The 19518-nt window shown below is 38.0% G+C and overlaps 1 pseudogene; it reads left to right on the top strand.

The window, feature by feature from the left end:
• The window catches only part of LOC148545756 (uncharacterized), a 171655-nt pseudogene that overhangs the window by 129292 nt on the left and 22845 nt on the right, over positions 1 to 19518 (top strand).

Below are 19518 nucleotides of genomic sequence, written 5' to 3'. Positions count from 1 at the left end.
TCATGCATTCATAGTGTTCTTCATGATCTTCAAGTTGTTCTTGGTAAGTCTTCTTGTTTGATCTTGATGTTTTCTTGTTTTATGTCTTTTCTTGTTTTTCATGTGCATTTTTGCATTCATAGTGTCTGAACATGAAAGATTTCTAAGTTTGGTGTCTTGCATGTTTTCTTTGCATATAAAATTTTCAAAAATAAGTTATTGATGTTCATCATGATCTTCAAAGTGTTCTTGGTGTTCATCTTGACATTCATAGCATTCTTGCATGCATTCATTGTTTTGATCCAAAATTTTCATGCATTGCATCATTTTCATGTTTTTCTCTTTCATCATTAAAAATTCAAAAATAAAAAATAATATCTTTTCCATTTTTTTATTATTTCTTTTCGAAAATTTCAAAAATCTTTTTCAAAATATTTTCAAAATCTTTTTCTTAATTTTATCATATTTTCGAAAATATCATCAGCAATTAATGTTTTGATTCAAAAATTTCAAGTTTGTTACTTGCTTGTTAAGAAAGATTCAAACTTTAAGTTATAGAATCATATCTTGTGATTTCTTGTGAACCAAGTCATTAATTGTGATTTTAAAAATCAAATCTTTTTCAAAACTAATTCTAATCATATCTTTCTATCATATTTTTTTTTAAAATCTTATCTTTTTCAAAAATTTGATTTTCAAATATCTTTTCTAACTTCTTATCTTCTTATCTTTTCAAAATTGATTTTCAAATCTTTTTCAACTAACTAATTGACTTTTTGTTTGTTTCTTATCTTTTTCAAAACTACCTAACTAACTCTCTCTCTCTAATTTTCGAAAATCTCTTCCCTCTTTTTTAAAAATTCTTTTTAATTAACTAATTGTTTCAATTTTTAATTTTAATTTGCTTTCATTCCTAATTTTCAAAAATCACTAACCCCTTTTCAAAATTTTATTTTATTTTCGAAAATTCTCTTTCTCTCTCATCTCCTTCTATTTATTTATTCATCTACTAACACTTCATTTCACCCAAATTCGAACCCCCTCTTCCATCTGTGTTCGAATTTTCTCTTCTTCCCTTCTTTATATTACATTCTTTTCTTCTTCTACTCACACAAGGAAACCTCTATACCTGGGTAAAAAGGATCCCTATTATTATTTTTCTGTTCCCTCTTTTTCATATGAGCAGGAGCAAGGACAAGAACATTCTTGTTGAAGCAGACCCTGAACCTGAAAGGACTCTGAAGAGGAAACTAAGAGAAGCTAAAATACAACAATCCAGATATAACCTTACAGAAATTTTCGAACAGGAAGAGGAGGGTGAATCCTATTCCAGTATGATCGAGAACCTCAGATGATTAGCCGTGCTGTGACAGAGCATTTGGACCTTTTTCACAACAGGATGGGATGTAGCAATTGACAATGGTGATGCCCTTACAGAAAGCTTGCCATGGAAAGGAGTAAGACTGATTGGATGAAGACAGCAGGAAAGCAGAGATTCAGAGGAACAAAAGCATCTCTATACACTTATCTGAAATTCTCACCAATGAATTACATAAGTATTTCTATCTTTATTTTCTGTTTATTTATTATTATTATTCGAAAACTCCATAACCATTTGATATCTGCCTGACTGAGATTAACAAGATGACCATAGCTTGCTTCATACCAACAATCTCCGTGGGATCGACCCTTACTCACGTAAGGTTTTATTACTTGGACGACCCAGTGCACTTGCTGGTTAGTTGTGCGAAGTTGTGAAGTTATGTTTAGACCATGGTATTGTGCACCAGTTATTGGCGCCATTGCCAGGGAGAGAACGAACAACAAATTTTACAACCTCAGAGTAACAATTTCGCATACCAAGTGTTAATGCAAAGGATTACTTTTACTTTTAATTAATTTTGAATCTCTATTTTATTTAAATTATCATGTCTCTTTTCTATTCCAAACTCCTAATAACGAAGATGGTATCCATGTCAATTGAGTAGATTCCCTACTTGACATGGGGGTTGATTAAGAGGAGACACTTAAGTTGGAATGCTCAAGTGGTTAGTTAAATTGGAAGTTGTTGGCTAATTCTGTATTTACTAACGCTAGACCTTCCCAAGGGAGAGGTCTAGGATTTGTGAATAAGAGTTAGCTCAATCACTTGACTTTTCTTTATTTAGTAAGGGTTAACTAAGTGGAAATAACAACCTCTTTACACTACACTTGAGAGAATTCCAATAAGGATAGAACTTCCGATTAATCATTCCCCCAGTCAAGGCTTTTTAATTAGAATATATATTTCTCTTTTAAATTACAATTATTTATTTTCTGTCATTCAACTCTCAAGATTCTCAGAAAACTTCTGATTAATAACTTAGCACCCTTTCTAGCAACTCGTTGGGAGACGACCTGGGACTCATACTCCCAATATTTTTATTCTAAACTTTTTTTGTGACAACCTTTCTAAATTGATGAGGCGGATTTTTGCTGGTTAAGAGCTATACTCGCAACGCTGTTCTATTATATTATAATCTCTTAATTGGTCTAATCTCTGCCACGCATCAACGCCTTTGAAACTCTGAAAGCCAAGCTTGTCACTGCTCCTATCATCTCTACACCCAACTGGGACTTACTCTTTGAACTAATGTGTGATGCCAGCGATCATGCAATTGGCGCAGTCCTGGGGTAGAGACATGACAAGCTTCTGCATGTCATTTATTATGCTAGTCATGTATTAAATGATGCGTAGAAAAACTACAGTACTACAGAAAAGGAGCTACTTGCAGTGGTCTATGCCATTGACAAGTTCAGATCCTACCTAGTAGGATCTAAGGTCATTATTTATACTAACCATGCTGCTCTAAAGTATCTGCTCACCAAGCAGGATTCTAAACCTCGACTTATAAGATGGGTCTTACTCCTGCAAGAGTTTGATATAGAAATTAGAGACAAAAAAGGCATAGAAAATCAAATGGCTGACCACTTGTCTAGGATTGAGTCAGTAACAGGGACTTCTTCTCCCTCCACTGACATATCTGAATCCTTTCCAGATAAGCAACTCAATGCCATCCGGACAGTACCTTGGTTTATAGACATTACAAATTACAAGGCTATAAGGTTCATTCTCAAAGAGTTTACCATGCAGCAAGCTCGAAAACTCATGCATGATGCAAAATATTACCTATGAGATGAGCCATATCTCTTTAAGAGATGCTCGGATGGAATAATCCGACGTTGTGTGTCTAAAGAAGAAGCACAGAGAATCCTGTGGCATTATCATGGCTCAGACTATGGAGGACACTTTGGAGGTGAGCAGACAGCTACCAAGGTTCTCCAAAGTGGCTTTTACTGGCCTACTCTCTTTAAGGATTCTAAAGAGTTCGTCCGTAACTGTGATAGTTGCCAAAGGGTTGGCACTCTCCCTCATGGTCACAGCATGCCTCAGCAAGGAATCCTAGAGATTGAGTTATTTGACATATGGGGCATCAATTTCATGGGACCCTTCCCGCCTTCATACTTAAACATCTACATCCTTGTGGTAGTTGATTATGTGTCTAAATTGGTTGAAGCAATAGCAACACCCACTAATGACACCAGAGTAGTAATGAAGTTCCTCCAAAAGAATATCTTCAGTAGATTTGGTGTCCATAGGACACTAATTAGTGATGGAGGTACTCATTTCAGCAACAGACAACTGGATTCTGTTTTAAGCCGTTACGGAGTTCGCCACAAAGTAGCAACACCGTATCATCCCCAAACAAATGGACAAGCTGAAGTCTCAAATAGAGAACTAAAGTGAATCCTAGAGAGGACAGAAAGTGTAACAACCCAATTTCTGGTACGTCATGATCATACTAGAAACTGAGCGCTACCAACTTGTCTTCCTAATTATTATCTATTACTTATTATATGAGCCTGATTCGTTGTTAAAAGCGTAGTTATTTTGCGAGGTACTTTTTTTTAAACGTTTGGATTAACAAACAGAATCATTGGTGCACGAAATTATGATTACACTTTTCACAACTCCGCACAACTAACCAGCAAGTGCACTGGGTCGTCCAAGTAATACCTTACGTGAGTAAGGGTCGATCCCACGGAGATTATCGGTTTGAAGCAAGCTATGGTTATTTTGTAAATCTTAGTCATGAGATTAATGATAAGAGTGATTGTATTTATGAAAAATAAATAACATGAAATAAATAGTACTTGTGATTCAGTAATGAGAAACAGGCTGAGGTTCCGGAGATGCTCTGTCGTCTGAATCTTTGCTTTCCTACTGTCTTCTTCTTCAAACACGCATGGCTTCCTTCAATGGCAAGCTGTATGATCCTCTCGGATGAAAAATACCAGGTACGATCTCTACACGGCTAATCAACTGTCGGATTTCTCGTCTCGGATGAAAAATACCATGTACATCTACCGCACGGCTAATCATCTGTCGGTTCCCACTAGCGTCGAAATAGGACCCTTGTCCTTTTGCACACTATCACTGCGCCCAACATTCACAGGTTTGAAGCTCGTCACAGTCATCCCTTCCCAGATCCTACTCAGAATACCACAAACAAGGTTTAGACTTTTCGGATCCCAAGAATGCTGCCAATTGGTTCTAGCCTATACCACGAAGGTTCTAACCTCCAGACTCGGTCCGTGGATTAGAAACCCAAGAGATACGCACTCAAGTTGTCGCCCAATGGCTACGTTGAACTCAGATAGAATGGAGTGGTTGTCAGGAACGTGTTCATAGGGTTGAGGATAATGATGAGTGTCACGGATCATCATATTCTCCATATTGAAGTACGAGTGAATATCTTAGAATAGAATCAAGCGTGATTGAATAGAAAACAGTAGTAATTGCATTAATCCATTGAAACATAGCAGAGCTCCTCACCCCCACCTATGGGGTTTAGAGACTCCTGCCGTAGAATATACAATATGAAGTGTAAAAAATGTCATGAGGTGCAAAATGAATCTCAAAAAGTAGTTTTTATACTAGACTAGTAACTTAGGTTTACAGAAAGTGAGTAACTAAGTGCAGATAGTGCAGAAATCCACTTCCGGGACCCACTTGGTGCGTGTCTGGGATGAGCTTCCAAGATTTCACGTGCATATGCCCAAAGTTGGCGTTAAAAACCACCCTGGGTGCCAGAATGGGCGTTTAACGCCGAAAAAGGTGCCAGTTCTGGCGTTTTTACGCCAGAAAGTTTTAGGCTGACTTTGAACGCCAGTTTGGGCCATCAATTCTTGAGCAAAGTATGGACTATTATATATTGATGGAAAGCCCAGGATGTCTACTTTACAACGCAATTAAAAGCGCGTCAATTGGGCTTCTATAGCTCGAGAAAATCCATTTCAAGTGCAGGAGGGTCAGAATCCAACATCATCTGCAGTCATTTTTCAGCCTCTGAATCAGATTTTTGCTCAGGTCCCTCAATTTCAGCCAGAAAATACCTGAAATTATAGAAAAACACACAAACTCATAGAAAAGTCCAGAATGTGATTTTTGAATAAAAACTAATAAAAATATAATAAAAAGTGACTAAAACATACTAAAAACTATGTAAAAACAATGCCAAAACGGGTATAAATTATCCGCTCATCAATCATTCATAATCAATTCATAGATGATAATAGATAAAACAGTTATAAATAGCCACACATAAATACATCACAAGCAGTTGACAATATTCGGTGATCCAGCCTTTATTAGAGTATAGACTTTTAGTTAGAACACCCCTATGCAGGCCATGAGCTCACGTGTCGTTTTACACCCTGCAGCCCGACATTACCTCGGAACAAGTCCCAGATATGATTTCCCTTTGTGTCCTTAGTGCATACGTGTCGGTGGTAAGAATGCCACTCCTTCGTGACTACCAGCAGTCGGCACAAAGCTCGACCCCATAATATACGCACAAGGGGAAATAGTGATTCTCAGTTCGTGGGCATCCCCGAGATCAACACATAAACAAAACAGAGATCCTCAATTCGTAGGTTTTCCCGAGATAAACATACAACAAAACAGAGATCCTCAGTTTGTTGGTTTCCCCGAGATCAAACATTATCAACAGTTCATGGGTTATTCCCATAATCAATGATTATCAATTCGTGGGTTTTTCCCGCACACTAAATAGTTAATAGTTCGTAGGTTTCCTCGAGACCAATAATCATTCAGTTCGTGAGTACTTCCCGTATTTAACATTTTCAGTTCGTGTGTTTTACTGCTCTTCTCTCTCTGTCTCTTTACTCAGCTCTGATTACTCTTTTCTCTGTATCTATATTATTTTTTTTCTCTTTACCTCTTTACTCTGGCTTGGTTACTCTGTTTTCTGTGTTTCTCTACTCTGCTCTGATTTCTCTGCTTAACGTATGTATTTAAAGATTATGTAAATTTTGGTATGAATAGTTAGCCTGTCCCAAGTATAGGTTCATTAAGTCTATACTAAAACAGTTTAACTTTTCATATTATACCTAACCTTAGGCGCAATTCAAGAACTAACTATGTTGCCCTAGTTCGTTCACTAATCTCTGTTTGTTTTTTGTCATTAAAACTTTACAAACTTTTTCTCTGATTTTCATCTCTTCTTTAACTTTTTATCTTTTCTTTATCTTTGCCTCACTAATATGTTATTACCAAGGTTCTGAAAACCGAACCAGTCATCGAACCTCTCTAGTTACTAGTTCATAGGTTCAACCGGTTCGACTGTGGTTGAACCGAAAAAACCGTTTTATAATAAAATAATAAATAAATATAAATAAACACATTAAATTTGATTAAATTGGATAATTTTTTGAAGAAATTTGCTACTTCACAATGTTTGTTTTTTTTTCATGGAAGCGATAGGTAATCCAAAATGGCAACCATCTGTACACTGTTCTAGTGTTAATATCTATGTTTCAGCTATTGTAATACCTTGGCTGGGAGAAATTGTAATGGCTCATTGGTCCACATCTAACATGGATACTAGTGCAAGTGCACCTTAAATAAGTTCATGGTATGTAGATGAATCTTATGAAGAGCTCAAGAAGGGAATTCACATTATGAGAATATCAGATGAGACCTTCGCTTGTCTATATTGCCCTAAGAGAAAAACAGGGATATCTGTATAGGGAACTCCTTCAACATGCTTCTGAGGTTTGTCATAGTAGTGCACTAAAAAGAAATGTAAGAGAGAAGGCTAATCATATGGGTCTAGCAAAATATTTGGAAAAAGATCTTGCATGTTTCGATGGCCCCTCAAAACTTGTAGATAAAGGTGTTCAATCCTGTTATGTTGAAATTATTTGTTCTTTACTAAGTTTTTCTGCAGAAATTGTCCAATTCATGAACATGTTTAATGGCATAATAAATATGTATATGGAAATAGAAAAACAAACAATTCCATTTCAAATTTATCTTGTATAATCTTTGTAAGAGGAATCAAGAAATTCTCCGAAAACAAACTTGTTATTGTTGATAATGCTTCAAGCAATCAGCACTAAAAAATTAATCAACAACAATTATTCATGCTTTAAGCAATCAACAGCAAGGTTTAGAACTAACAATTAATCATGCTTCAACAATTATTATTACAACAAATTAGATTTATACCTAGGGTTAGTGGAAGACAGGGAAGAATGCAGAGCTGGTGGCGAACAGACAAAATCCAAAATTATTCAAAATTATTCACAATTATTCAACAAACAACAAAATCCAGTTTAGTAAACAGAGCAAAATCAGTTCAGTTTCAATAATCAGTAAACAACAATTATTAACCAAAGTTCATAATTCAATTTAGCAGGATCAGTTGAATCAGTTCATAGTTTCACACTACACAGTTCAAAGAAAAATAAAATAGGGAGACAGAGTTCACAGTTTCAGAGTTCACAGTTTCAGAGTTCACAGAGCTTCACAAAATCAAAGAACTACTCAATCAAACTCATCAGGGAGACAGAGATATGCAACAGTTATTCAATCAAACAATCATAATTAAAACAAAAATTACTTGGAACTCTAGAAGCTTGAAGGAACCTTCAAGGCTTCAACAGAACATGTAATAGGGAGAGCGGGAGACAGCGACGCCTAGTGACCAAGCAGTGGTGGAGCACCTTCGAAGGGACGACGGCTGCTGCACGATGGAGGTGGCTGTTCCAATGAACGATGGCTACTGCACGACGGAGGTGACTGGTCGAAGGAACGACGGCTATTGCATGATTAGGTGGTTGTTCGAAGGATCGACAGCGGTGGCTCGACGCGGTGGCATTATCAGTTCGATGAGAATGAGGGGGATTCACTCACTCAGTCAGGATCCAATTAGGGATTTGGTTACTAATTTAGGGTTCCAGAGGCTGAAACAGCAACGTTTTGCTACCCAGCCAAAAAACCGGCCGGGTCACGATTCGGTTCGATCGACGGTTATCAGCCGGTTCACCGGTTTAATTCCGATTTTCAGATTTTACGGTTTTCCTATTTCCCTAGATCGCTTTTCTGTTCGGTTCATGGTTCAACCGGTTCGACCGGCCGGTCCGAACTGGTTTTCTGAACCTTGGTTATTACCACTCCCTAAGTGTTTTATGAAGGTAGTTATGAGATTCTGAGCTTAAAGTTGTCTTTCTAAAACTTTTACAGAAAATTGCCTTTTCCGCATTATTTTATTATTTTTATTAAAATATTATTTTTAATTAAATATTATTATTTAATATTTTATTATTATTTATTATTTTATCATTAAAATTTCAAAAATTACCCCCACTTTAACTTTAAACCTTTAAAATTTACTTTTTACCACCCGTAACTTTTAATATTTCTACTTTAACCACCCTAACTTTTGGAAATTACCAAATAATCCCCCAAACACCAAAACTTTTACTTCCTTGCCCTTTTATGGATCAAAAGCCTGTTCTTCATTATTGTTCACCACACTCAAAGTGTTCTTCATAAAATTTTCAGATTCTTTCTCTGTTTTTTCCCGTTTTTCAATCTTTTCAGCAACCGATTTTTACCATAATTCGTAATAAATTCCAGCCACTAAAATCCCATCTTTTCTACATGATTTTAACACAAATTGAACCCTAATTTAGGGCCTAGGGTTTTGGTTTCCAGCTGCACTCAAGAACATAAATTCATAGCTTGAATTTCATCAAATTTCATCAAATTTTCATCAACTTTTCAACAAGAATCACTCATATAAATCATCAATTTCAAGCACAGCCAAACCAGATCATAATTAAAAAACTCAAACACAGTCAATCAAGATTAAATTCATCAAACCCTACCTGGTTTTGCTGCTCTAAATTCAGTGATACTTTCAGGTGGTCCTTAAGCAATTTTTTTCTCCTAAATCACATCAAGAACAACTTTAAATCTACAAACCCTCAACTGACCAAATCTCTCTTAGCATGTTAGGAAGGGATATCTCACCTTAGACTTGCTGGAAATTAATGTTTCTTGGCCCTCAACTCAAGTTAAGCATGATTCCTAAGGAAGAACATCAAGAAAACACATGTTTAAGCATGTTTCCTTGAAACCGAAGCAAAAGGGAGATGGTGCAGCCAACTCACCTTGATTCCAGCCTTGATAAGTCATATGATTATGTAGAGAAAGAAGAGAGGATCATTTTGGTCGGATTGGAATTTTGATTTGAGTTTTAGTTCAGCAGAAATCAAGCTTTGAAGATTTATGAACCAAGAACTTTATCTCCTTTTTCTCTTGATGATTTTCGGCCACAATGAGCAAATGAGGCAGCCTTGGGGGTTTTGGGCGTGTAGGGTAAGTTGTGATTGGTTGGCTTGGAGGTGGGTTAAAATAATATTAAAATATCTCAGGTGTATAACTACTAAAACTAGATGTATCGGAACACTTGTAAAAACATCTCTAAAAATTATTTTCTGAGCTAATAGCATAAATGACACTAATAATATATTTAATATGAGAATAAAACATGTATGATGAGGCCTTAGCATTGCTAAAGACATCAGAGAGTGCTGGTGCTAAGCTGCACCAGTAAATTGTGAACCTGATTAAACCGATTTCCTATTTTCAACTAAAACAGACTAGGTAACCTTATAATATCATTCAAGCAGCTTCTAATACTAATATAATGATAATATTATACTATTATCTCTCTTCTCTCATGAATCGAGTCCGGTTCGACAAACTGAGACTATTTACAAAAATCAGAATCAAAACTCCTAACCGATACGGTTCAAAAACTAGGTTCTTCGTGATTGCGTTATCGAGCTTGCCCCAAAAGAGGTTCTAGCTTAAAGATGACATAATGACAATGACGATTGAGACGCTTGATGATACATCAAAGGTGTTCCCTTTATTGAACTTCCGGAGAAATTCGTGTCTTCAAAAAAGATCTCGCGTACTCGAAAAACGGGGTTGTTATAGAAAGCGCTTGTAGAAAGGATTGTGCTAGAACACTTGATGATGCTCTGTGGGCATACAGAGCAGCTTTCAAAATCCCAATTGGAACTTCACCATATCAGTTAGTATATGGAAAGTCCTGTCATTTGCCAGTGGAACTAGAACACAAAGCCTATTGGGCTACTAGATTCCTCAACTTTGATGCTAAGACAGCAGGAGAAAATCGGCTTCTCCAACTAAATGAGTTGGACGAATTCTGCTTGAATGCATTTGAAAATGCAAAAATCTATAAGGAAAAGAAAAAAAGGTGGCATGACAGGAAGTTATCTTCCAGAGTCTTTGAACTAGGACAGAAAGTCCTGCTCTTCAACTCAAGACTCAAACTGTTTTTTGGAAAACTCAAATCCCGTTGGATGGGACTATTTGTGGTTACCAGTGTATCACCTTATGGACACATAGAACTTCAAGGTAAAGAAACCAGATTCACTGTGAATGGACAGAGGGTCAAGCATTACCTTGAAGGAGATATAGAGCCAGGAGGCTCAACACTATTACTAAGTTAAGTATAGTCAAGTCCAGCTAAAGACATTAAAGAAGCGCTTGTTGGGAGGCAACCCAATAATCACTCATACTTTATTAATTTTCTGGTTATTTCTATTTTAAATTAGTTTTTGATTATGTTTTAAGTTAATTTTAATGTTAGTGATCATGAACAGTGCTTATACAGAGACAGAATGATGCAGAACAACAAACAAAATACCCTGGAGTAAGGATTTCTCTAGCATTAAACGCCAGAAAGGGTAGGCAAATGGGCGTTCAAACGCCCATGGAGACAACAAGCCTGGCGTTAAACACCAGCTAGGGAGCACTGGTGATAAACCCATATTTTATGATATATATTGTGCTCAATTTAAGTGATTTATTCAACCCTTCATCCACTTATTCATGTAAATTGCATGGTTTCACTTTCCTTTCCTTATTATGTGATATATGTGAAATACATGTTTCCTATGCTTTGAAATTATTTATTTTAATTACCCTTTATTACCATTCGATGTCGTGATTTGTGTGTTGAGAAGTTTCAGATCTTCTAAGGCAGGAATGACTTAAAGGATGGAAAGGAAACATACAAAAATGGAAGGAAAGCACAAAATGGAGTTTTTGAAGAAACTGGCAGCGACATGAACGCATGGACAACGCGGTCGCATGCCCAGCGCGAAAAGGCAGCGACACGAACGCGTAACTGACGCGGACGCGCGCCATGAGCAGAACAGAGATGATGCGCACACGTGACCAAAGCGAACGCATGATAAGGAAAACTCCAGATGACGCGACCACGTGACTGAAGAACTGAAGATTGATGGTTTAAGGTTATAAAAACTCTCATTGTAAGTATAGTTACTAAACCAAGCAACCAACCTTTCTTACAAATGTTTTGGGTGTCAGAAGTAACAAACCCCTTTAAAAATTGTTAACCGAGTATTCAAACCTCGGTTCGTCTTCTCAAGGAACTGCAAGGAAGTATGTTCTTATTATTGGTTATGGAGGTTGTAAAATCGGGGTTTAGAAGGTGAGAAGCAAGTGATTTGAATGACAAGTAAAGTAAATGGCAATTAAAATAAATAAATACTGTAAAGCAACTTTTGGCAAGGTAAGAGAAATTAGAGGTCCAACTTAGTTATCTCTCTCAACAATAATGAAAGTTGAATCTAGATTCCACTTAGTTAACCTTTACTAAAGAAAAGAAAAGTCAAGGGACTAATTAGTTTGACCTTCGAATCCTATTTAATTCCTAAGAAAAAGTTGGGATTATTGAAGTTCAGTTCAATTAGCAAGATAACGATTATCAATTATGCTGAGTTTAATAATGTTGAGTTACTGATTTCTTAACCAAGACCAAAAAGAGAAAAAGTAAAATTGTTGGAATAAAAATAAATACTTAGATGGAAAGCAATGGTAACACAAATTAAGGAGAAAGCAATCAATAACTGAAATACCTAAAATAATCATTACTTCAAATCATAACATGGAAAGGGTTCATAAGTCAAGTTGGCAACATTTATAGGTACGAATAAAAGCATTAAAGTAAAAGTATCATAGAAACATAAATTAAAGTAAATATTAAACCTGGATCGAGAGTCACTCTTACAAACTAAGAGAAGTCCTAAATCCTAATCCTAATCCTAAGAGAGAGAGGAGAGAACCTCTCTTAAACTAAATCTAAATCATGGAAAGTAGTAAAAATGCGAGCTCCCCCTGAATGGATGCATTCCCCACTTCATAACCTCTGGTCTATGCCTTCTGGACTTGGATTTGGGCCAAAAAGGGCTTCAGAATTTGCTATGAGCGTTTTCTGCAATTTCTGGTGCGTGGCCTCTATCACGCGTCCGCGTGGGTCACGCGATTGCGTCATTCGGAGCATTTCCTTGCCACGCAGTCGCGTCAGTCATGCAGCCGTGTCGCTGCTGATTCACGCTTGGCACGCGATCGCTTCGTCCATGCGATCGCGTGGATACCAGTTTCTTCAGAAGCTCCATTTTGTGCTTTCCTTCCATTTTTGTATGTTTCCTTTTCCATCCCTTAAGTCATTCTACCTTAGAAAATCTGAAACTACTCAACACACTAATCACGGCATCGAATGGAAATAAAGGTAATTAAAATAATTAATTTTAAAGCTTAGGAAACATGTTTTTCACATACATCACATAATAAGGAAGGGAAAGTAAAACCATGCAATTAATATGAATAAGTGGGTGAAGGATTGAATAAATCACTCAAATTAAGCACAAAATAACTCATGAAATATGGGTTTATCAACCTCCCCACACTTAAACAATAGCATGTCCTCATGCTAAATCCAAGGTAAAGAATACGGTAAGGTTAAAGTGGTGGAATGTTATGCAATGCAACCTATTCTAAATGCATCTACCTAAATGAGTCATGCAATTCCGATTTATCCACTCATATATAAAGCTTACATATAGTCAAATTAATTCACATTCTCAAGGAATCATATATATATATATATATATATATATAGCTATCCCTTAAATAATAAAGTATTTTAGCAAATGAGATGGGAAATAAAAAATATTGTACAAACTTGCAAAACAATTAGTAAATTAAGCACAGATATATGTTGATGAGTTATTGAACCCTCACTGAAATTTGTGTTTACCCTCTAGTCACTCAATGTTTATTGGGTTTATTCACTCTACTTTTCTTTTTATTCTTACTTTCTATAACTTTGTTCTTCATCTAACCAATCAACAATTATAGAGTACAGTCATACCAAAAGTCATGAGGTCTTTGATTAAGGTTGTAATGGGGCCAAGGTAAAGGTAGGGATATATGTATAAGGCTAAGTGAGCTAATAAGTGAATCCTTAATTAGACTAAGATCTCACCTAACATACATATTTAGTAGAACAAAACTTTCTTTACCAATTTTTCCATATTATCCCACTTGTTGTCACATGCTCATGTTTCAATTTTTGTTTTTATCCCATGTGCATTGCTTTTATTTTGCATTGGGGAATTCTTTTGTATTCTCTTTTATTAAATGCTGAAAAATAACTTTTTTTTAATACACGTGGTAATTGATCACTTTGATTTCTCATGAGCATGCTTCCCAAATCTTATTTTATTTCTTTTAACTTTTCTACCTTTTGTTTCTATCATCCATGTTCCCAATAGGTTTCCCACATTTTAATCTATTCATAATTTTCTATCTTAAGCTAACCAAGGATTCACCTTGGGATTTTATTTTGTTTTTCTGCTTAAGGCTAGTAGTGTGGCTAAATAGAATAAAAAGGATTTTAAAGGCTCAAGGGGGCTAACAAGGTTGATGTGAAAGGTAGGTTATTTTGGGGTAAGTGAGCTAAAATCAAATGATGGCCTCAATCATTCTTTTGGCATGTATCTATATTCTATAATTGGACATATAGATTAAAGAAAAGTAAAGAACATTAGAATAAAAAGAAACGAAACACACAGAAATGAAATTATAGTTTGAATGCAACCATACAATTAGGCTCAAGTCTCACAGGCTGTGTGTTCTCTAACTCAAGCATCATATATCATTCATATATGTTATGCAGGTTTAGTTAAAAATTCCCATTATTCTCATAAAAAAAATTATTTAGGGTAGCTTTTAAAGTTTTAATGTTCCTCCTTGATGAAATGTTGTCAGCTTAACTATATGATGTAATGCTATATATATAAGGTTTATGGATTTAAATCTGTTATGTTCAATTTCCTAGCTTACTTCCTTTTTATATTTTTCAATTTAACTATGCTATCTTATGCTAAAAAGGGTAAACTATACTAATTAATCCACTAATAAGTCAGAATTGCAAACTAAACTAAATAAGTAAAAATATGAACTAAAAATGCAAAATGCAAAAATAGAGTAAAAATACATAAAAGCAGCAATGTATAAGTACTCAGAAAAAAAAAGAAAAACACAGAAAAATATCCAAAATAAAAGAAAAAGAGATCTAGTGGTTCACCAAAATAAAACGCCAGAGATGGCGACCTCCCCACACTTAAAATTAAGCATCGTCCCTGATGCTCAGTCAAGCCGGGTGTGAAGGGGTGTCATCACTGGTAGGGATGGTAGCTGGAAGCTCTGTGGTGGTGGTGGGCTGAGGGTCTGGCTGCTGTAGAGGCGATGCTGACTGGATCGGGATCTCCGGATCTACAGCCTCTATCTGATGCGTAACCTCCTGATGTGGGGCAGCCTGCTCTGTGGCTGCCTGCTGATGGGTTTCCTCCTGGAAGTGAGTCTCCTCCTCGTGCTCATCCTCCTCCTCCTCTGATGGCTCTGATGGTGTGTCGGGCTCGGAGGGGATGTCACCACCCTGTCGGATCATCAGCTTCAGATGCGAATAGCGTCGCTGGCTGCGACGCTCTAATCTCTCATACTGGCGCCGGTTACGGCGCTCCATCTGATCAAGCTGTCGAAATAGGCGGTGCACGAGGCAGTATACGGGCTCAGAGGCAGGTGGAGGTGCAGTGGTGGCAGCAGGGGCAGCAGGGGCAGCTGTGGATGAAGAGGGTCCAGCAGACGGTGGGGCTGTCTCATCAGTAGCAGTGAAGGGTGGTGGTCTGTAGCCTATAGCGAGGAAGTTCCTGCTGTGAGGAATGATCTTCCTGCAGTCCGCCGTTGGTGGTCTCTTATCGGCATCCTCCCATGGCACGTCAGCTCGACGGCCTAGCTGTGTAACCAGGTACGGGAAAGGGAGGGTGCCTCGGACATGGACCCTGGCCATAAAATGCCGGATAAAGCGTGGTAAAGGTCCTTACCCTCCAGTACACACCATAGGAGGGTGATCATAGCAGCTGGGATCTCCGTCTCGTGAGTACTCGGCATCACATAATTACTCAAGATCTGGTGCCATAACCGAGCCTCATCATTTAAGTACGCCCTCTTGATCCCTCTAGGCATGGTGGTGTCCTGACCCATCTCCCAAGGAACAATCGGGTCGAGAGCTATCCGTGCCTTTACAGCATCCCAATCAAACTGCATCTGGCGCATGTCCTCCTCAGCCTTTGAATAACCATCAGGCTGATCGGACTTGGCTGGGAGTTGGAGAATGTCCTCTAAGGCCGCCTCAATGACCAGAATTTGTTTTCCTCTCAGGTTCACTGCATCTAGGGTGGTGAGGTAGTAGTTGCAATAGAATTCCCGGACCCAAGATGCATTGACCTCTGTCAGTGTTCTCTCCAGAAAGAACCAGCCCCTTTGCTTAATTTGCTCAGTGGTGTACTGCTAGAGTGCTTCTAGAATCTTCAGAGTTCTCTCCAGGTATAGATTCTTGGAGTTTGCAAAAGCTGGGTACTTCAGCTCACAGTACCGGTTTGCAAATTTTGTTGGGTCATTAGCAGGGAGCAGCTGGTCAGCTTTTTCCTGCTGTGTAAAGTTCTTCTCCTGCCATGAGGAATCATGCATGAGGGCAATGATGGACTGGGAGGAATCTCCTCTCTTGTGCTTGCCAGTAGCCTTGCCTTTACCTTTTCTCTGTGAGGCAGACATCCTGAAAAATGAAAAACCAGGATATGGATAAAAATAGGGAAGCAAATAGGCAAATAAACAAAGAAAAATCAAAGCGGCAAAAGAGAATTGGAAATAGGTAAATGAGTTAAGTAATGGTGTATTAAGGATTGTATAGTAGTTTTAAAAGTTTGAAAGGAAGAATTTACAATCCAAAATTTATCAGAATCCAAGGTAAATAGGAAAATAAGTCATTATGCCATGGTTAGAAAGTTAGAGGAAAGTGAAAAATCAGAAAAGAGACTTTGAAAGGTTAGTAGGGTTAGAATTTGAAAAAGAAGTTAGTAAATTAAAATTAGTGAGTCAATAAAATGTGGTTTTAAGGTAAGTGGCATAAAGAAAATATTCCATATAACAAGGATTCACAATTATGGCTAGAATTAACTCACAACCGAACAAGGAAAATAGGGTGATGTTGATTCTAATAGCTATAAAGAAAGCAAGAACTGGAATCAAAATATCACAGATGCAGTTTATAAACCAGGAAATCAAAGAGGATAAGAAAGTCTGCCATAGCATTCATGAAATGGTTTGGGTAAGGCAGAGGACAACAGAGTTTAGATTGCCAAACCCAAACATGAATGAAAACAATTTCCAAAAAATTTGGGCAGCATTCCGGCTAAAATTGGATTGTCCTAGAAAATAAACAGCAAACAAGGCAGTTCATATGAATTAAAAACTTGCTGCAGTTATCTATAATTAATAGAAACATGAAAATTCAGAGTAACAAGCAGCAAATGCAGGAAATCACAGCATATGAACAAGGTCACAGGAACAGCAGAATTGCAGTTAGGATAAAACAAAAGCATGAACAGTGCAAGTAAACAGACCTAGATCCACTAACCACAGCCTAAGCTACCTAACAACCTAAAAATCCACTACAACATGCATATCTATCTATCCTAGTTATGAACAGAAACAGAAAAAAATTGTAAAATAACTGCGAAGGACAGGAAGGCGGCGTTCGTCGGAACCTGGTAGGCGTGAGGAGTAGAACGGGGTAAGAAAGCGGCTGGGTGATGGCTGCAGCGGCGTCCGGCGCGGTGGAGGGGTATGGCGGCGCGGTGGCGGCTGAGGGGGCAGTGGTGAAGGGGGTAATGGGGATAGGGTTTAGGGTAATTGATAGAGGAAGGAAGGGGGGTTGCGGGTGGGTGGCGGAGGGGCGCGGCTAGATGGCCGGCGGTGGTGGGTGGTGGTCGCGGAGGGCAGTGGTGGAGAGGGGAGAAGAGAGGGAGAAAGAAGAAGAAAGAAGGGGAGGGGGTGGTATGGCGGCAGCGTCTGGGCGATGGCGGCGACTAGGTGGTGGTCGGGGCGGCGGCAATGGTGGCTGGGTGGTGGTTGAGAGAAGAGGGGCAGAGAGGGAGAAGAGGGTTGGGGGGAGGGGCTGCGCGACTGGTAGGTGATAGATATTTTGGTGAGAAACGAATCTCTCCCAAAACACCCAAAACTAGCCGGCAAGTGTACCGGGTCGTATCAAGTAATAAAAACTCACGGGAGTGAGGTCGATCCCACAGGGATTGAAGGATTGAGCAATTTTAGCTTAGTGGTTGATTTAGTCAAGCGAATCAAGTGTTGGTTGGGTGATTTGTGATTTGCAGAATGTAAATTGCATGAAATCAAAGAGAGCGGGAAAGTAAATTGCTGAAACTTAAAGAACAAGAAATTAAATAGCAGAAACTTAAAGTGCAAGAAATGTAAATTGCGGAATCTTAAAGTGCAAGAAATGTAAATTGCTTGAAATGTAAAGGGGATTGGGATGAGGATTTGCAGAATTTAAACAAGGAAAAACTAAATTGCATCAAACAGAAGAGGAAAAGGGAATTGGGATTGAACCGGATCTTATAACAGCAAAGTAAATGAGCAATGAAAGCATTAAACAGAGAATTGAAATGAGAATTTAGATCTCAGGACCCAGAGACTAGAAAACCAAGTCTAGATCTCAATGCCTTCCTAGATCCAACAAGAACAATAGCAAGGAAATTTTAAATTGCAAAGAAAAGAGATGAAGATCAAGTAACAGAAACAGAAATGCTAATTCAATTAACAGTAAAGGAAACAGAGAGATCCAAGATTGAGATTGAAACAGAATTTCTTCAATTCTCCAATCCAAGATCCAAGACAAAATGTAAAATAAAATTGAAAGCAATGAAAACAAGAAATTAAAGTTCACTCAAGTTCAAAAGCTCTCCGAAAACTATATTGAAAATTCTAAAAGGAAAGCTCCCCTAATAACTTGAATTCTATCCTATTTATACACTTTCCAAAATGATCTTCAAGCCTTGAGTTGGGCCTTTGTTCTTGGTGGGATTGGGTTGAAAGAGGCCTTGGTTGATTGCTCTTGAAGATTGAAGAAGAACCGAAGTGAACCAATTGAACCGGAAATGAAGTTAGCCAACGTTGGTCTTCAACGTTAGGGCCAAAGTTAGGGGTCTAACTTTGACCCCAACTTTTCATAGCAGCAAACCACATCCTTCTGGTATGGACGTTGGCGCCAACGTTAGGGGTCTAACTTTGACCCTAACGTTGGCCTTGCTTGGTGTGATTGGCGCCAACGTTAGCCTCCACGTTAGGGGGCTAACGTTGGCGCAAACGTTGCCTACTCCCCCATTGTGATTTAAGTGCCAACGTTAGCCTCCAAGTTAGGGGGCTAACGTTGGCGCAAACGTTGGTGGCCCAGGGATGAAGTTTCTCTTGCCAACGTTAGCCTCCAAGTTAGGGGGCTAACGTTGGCTCAAACATGGGAGCCCAGGGAGTACTTCATGCCCAACGTTAGCCTCCAAGTTAGGGGGCTAACGTTGGGGCTAACTTCAAGCCTCCAAGTTCAATTTCAACTTCCATTCTTCACTTCTAGCCATTCCTCTTTGCTTCAACCTTTCTCCAAGCCTTCTTCACCTATCATTGATCAACCAAACTAATCAAAGTTTTGCTCAAAATCATGAGGTATTCAATCTTCCACAATATGCAACAATTATAGCTCAAAACCTCATGAAATGGCATGAATTCACATATGGTTGGTTCAATCAAGGGAAACATGAAATTCTACTCAATTAGCTTGCTTGTAGCTCAAGAAAGTGCATAATTCTAATGAAAACTAAAGAAAAAGACTAGCTAAAATGGGTTAAGATGACTTGTCATCACAACACCAAACTTAA

This window comes from Arachis ipaensis, chromosome B9, assembly GCF_059453495.1.
Source record: "Arachis ipaensis isolate K30076 ecotype BB chromosome B9, ASM5945349v1, whole genome shotgun sequence".
Lineage (NCBI taxonomy): Eukaryota > Viridiplantae > Streptophyta > Magnoliopsida > Fabales > Fabaceae > Arachis > Arachis ipaensis.
The sequence above is the reverse complement of the archived record's forward strand: the minus strand, read 5'-3'. Positions and strand labels throughout refer to the sequence as shown.